General features: G+C 38.1%; 1 pseudogene; it reads right to left on the bottom strand.

Annotated features, from left to right (window-relative positions):
* Nucleotides 1-2,206: 2,206 nt before the first annotated feature.
* LOC113926555 lies at nt 2,207-2,941 on the bottom strand (annotated as a pseudogene).
* Nucleotides 2,942-4,057: the final 1,116 nt, after the last annotated feature.

Raw genomic sequence — 4,057 nt, 5'->3', positions numbered from 1 at the left:
TTGGCAAGATTTTGTTCATAGTAAAGTTTCTCTATTTCATCAAAGATGGAGTTTTTGTCTTCCTTTTTTTTCATTTTTTCCAGAGAATGTTTTTCCAAAACCTTTTTCAAGGTTTCAAGGAGGCTTGGTAACTGAAAATGCTTTTACCTTGACTTCTTTAACTGAAGGCCCTCTCATTCTTTCCTCGATCCATGGCAAGCTTGCTTCTACCTCTAGTTGATCAGACTGTTTTCTCAAAGATCACTACTGACTTCCTAATTGCTAAATTAAAAGCCTTTCTTCCTGTCTTTTTTCTCCCTATTATCACAATTTCCTTTTTTATGATTGAAGTATAATTAACATACAGGTTATATTAGTTTTAGGTGTACAGTTTGATTCAGTAATTCTATACATTACTCAGTGCTCATTGAGATAAGTGTGCTTTTAATCGCCTTTATCTATTTCATCCAACCCCCCACCATTTCCCCTCTGTTAACCATCTTCTGTATCCATTCACCTATCGATGGACGTTTGAGTTGAGTTAATTTGGCTATTGTAAATAATGCAATAAACATAGGGATGCATGTATCTTTTCACTTTATATTTCTTCTGCTATGGCTCCTAAATGCCCATTCTTTTGCTCTTTTTCAGTTTTCCTTCAATTACAGCTATTCTCCTGGGGTTTTTTGTTTAAATGCTCTTCCTTAGCAACTCCATGCATTCCCTAGGTTTAAGCTTCCCGCTGTACACTTTACGCCCAAATGTGTCTCATCTATCCCGATCCTCTCTTGAAATTTGTACCCAATTTCCAAAGCCTGTTTGACACCTGCACACGTGCATACCACTGGCACCTCCATGTATGTTCTAAACCACTATTTTCCAGTCTAGTGACTCTCAGAATGTTAATTAGTGTTATTTGTCTTAAAGATTTGCACATTATTAGTTTCCTAGGGGGGCAATAATAAATTACCACAAACTGGATGGCTAAAAACAATTTATTCTTTCACAGTTCTGGAGGCTAGAAGTCCAAAATTAAGGTGTTGGCAAGACCATGGTCCCTCTGAAGGCTTAGGAAAGAGTCTTTCCTTGCCTCTTCCAAGCTTCTAGTGGTTGCCAATAATTCTTAGTTTCTCTAGGCTTGTAGCTGTGTCACCCCAATCTCTGCCTCTGTCATCACACAGCCTTCTTCTTTGTGTGTATCTTTCTTGAAGCCTCCCTCTTCTTACTCTTATAAAGACACCATTCATTGGATATAGCACCCACCCCAATACAGCAATGCCTCATCTTAACTTGATTACATCCGCAAAACCTTATTTCCAAATGAGGTACTGGGGGTCAGAACTTCAACATATCCTTCAGAGGGACACAACTAACCCACTACTTCATGACAAAATACATTTTGAAAATGTTCTTTTAAGCAAAATCAGACAGATTCCATCCCTAAAGAACTCCTCAGAGCTTTAATAGGCTAATGCAAATTATAGGGGTTTTGTTTTGTTAACATTAGATTCAGGTGTGCAACATGACTCACTATCTGTCTATACTGCCAACAATCACAAGTAAGTCAACATCCATCACCACACATAGTTACAGACCTTTATTCCTTGCGATGAGAAACTTTAAGATTTACTCTCTTAGGAACTTGCAACAGAGTAGTATTCACTGTGGTTACCATGCTGTACATTATATCCCCAGGACTTATTTTATAACTGAAAGTTTATACCTCTTCACTCCCTTTACCCATTTTGCCTATCAGACACCCCTCACCTTTGGCAACCACAATCTGTTTTCTATATTTATGAGCTTGGATTTGTGTTTGTTTGTGGCATTTTATTAGATTCTACATCTAACTTAGATCATATAGTATTTGTCTTTTTCTGTCTGACTTATTTCATTTAGCATAATGCCCTCAATTTCCATCCACAAATGGCAAGATTTCATTCTTTTTTACAGCTGAATAATATTCCATGACATTCACTTTATATTTCTTGTATATAGGCCACATTTTCTTTATCCCTTCATCCATCAGTAAACACTTAGGTTGTCTCCATGTTTTGGCTATTGCAGACAATGCTTCAAAGCACAGTGGGGGTGCATTCCAACTGCATTCCAAAACAGCTAAATATGCAGGTCCGAAAAAGGAAAGTACTTTTCCAACTGCTACATTCACTCCAAAGCCCATTCATCTCTTTCAGCATCCCAAAGATCAGGCACATGTTCTGCTCAGCTATAAAATAAAGTGGCAAACCCGTTGCAACACTGACACCATGGGACAGTTGCCTATAAAACCAGACTTCTGATGCTGGGCTCCAGCTGCACTTTCTTGCAGGTCATCATCCTCATCTGGAAGAGCAGTTGTCTAAGCGACCTCTAGATCCTGCTCATCCTGTGCTGCCAAAGCTGGGTCCATGGCAACCTCCGGTGGGGCAGGAGAAGGCATGGTGACAAACTCCAAGTTAGCATCTCCAATTAGTTTTCTAGCAAGCCACAGGAAGGGCTCTTCAAAGTTGTAGTTACTTTTGTCATAGTACTGAAGGTTCTTCTTTCAGTGGGAGACAATAGATTTTGTCTTAATTTTCCTGTCCTTAATGTCCACTTTGTTGCCACACAGCACAATGGGGATGTTCTCACATACTTGAATTAGATCTCTATGCCAGTGAGGAACAGTCTTGTAAGCAACCCTTGATGGTACATCAAACATTGTAATGGCACGCTGGGCCGGGATGTAATAGTCATCTCTCAACCCACCAAATTTCTCCTGACCAGCCGTTTCCCATACATTGAACTTAATTGGTCCTCTGTTGGTGTGGAACACAAGGGGATGGACCTCAAAACCCAAGGTAGCTATGAACTTCTCACGTTCACCAGTCAGATGACATTTCACAAATGTAGTTTTTCCAGTACCACCATTGCTAACCAATACAAGTTTGAACTGGACTTGGGGTTCTCCTTGGGAAGTCATTGTGCTGTTGCTTCCAGAAGTGTCTCTGGCCCATCTGATGGAACAATATTTCATTCTCTTTGATGAAACTGTAAATGGGGTTGTCTCTTGTCTTTCTGATAGTTCATTATTAGTGGGTAGAAATGCAACAGATTTCTATATATTGGTTTTGTATCCTGCAACTTTACCAAATTCATTTGTTAGTTTTCACAGTTTTTGGGTGGAGTCTTTAGTGTTTTCTAAATATAGTATCATGTCATCTGCAAATAGTGACAGTTTTACTTCCTCCTTTCCAGTTGGGATGCCTTTTATTTCTTTTTCTTGCCTAATTGCTCTGGCTCGGACTTCCAATACTGTATTAAATGAAAGTGGTAAAATCGGGCATCCTGGTCTTGTTTCTAATCTTCAAGGAAAAGCTTTCAGCTTTTCCTCATTGAGCATATATAATGTTAGCTGTGAGCTTGTTGTATACGGCCTTTTTATGTTAAGGGATACTTCCTCAATACCCACTTTGTTGAGAGTTTTTATCATAAATGGATGTTCATCAAATGCCTTTTCTGCATCTATTGAAATGGTTATGAGATTCTTCTTACCTTACCTTCATTTTGTTAATGTTGTGTATCACATTGATTGATTTGTAGATGTTGAACCATTTTTGAATCCCTAGAATATATCCTACTTTATCATGGTGTTTGATCCTTTTAAGGTATTGTTGAATTTGGTTTGCTAATATTTTGTTGAGGATTATCTGTATATATGTTCATCAGGGATATCGGCCTACAGTTTTCTTCCCTTGTGGTATGTTTGTCTGGTTTTGGTATTAGGATAATGCTGGTCTCACAAAATGAGCTTGGAATTGTTCCTTCCTCTTCTATTTTTTAAGGAGTTTGAGAAGATTGGTATTAATTTATCTTTGAATGTTTAGTAAAATTCACTAGTAAAGCTGTCTGGTCTTGGACTTTTGTTTGTAGGGAGTTCTTAAATTACTGATTCAATCTCCTTACTATTAATTGACCTGTTCAGATTTTCTGTTTCTTCATGATTCAGACTTGGAAGGTTATGTTTCTGGGAATTTATCCATTTCTTCTAGGTTGTCCAATTTGTTGGCATACAATTTTTCATAATAGTTTCTTATGA

This window comes from Zalophus californianus, chromosome 4, assembly GCF_009762305.2.
Source record: "Zalophus californianus isolate mZalCal1 chromosome 4, mZalCal1.pri.v2, whole genome shotgun sequence".
Classification (NCBI taxonomy): Eukaryota; Metazoa; Chordata; class Mammalia; order Carnivora; family Otariidae; genus Zalophus; species Zalophus californianus.
Note: the sequence above shows the minus strand (reverse complement) of the source record. Positions and strands in the feature narration are given on the sequence as shown.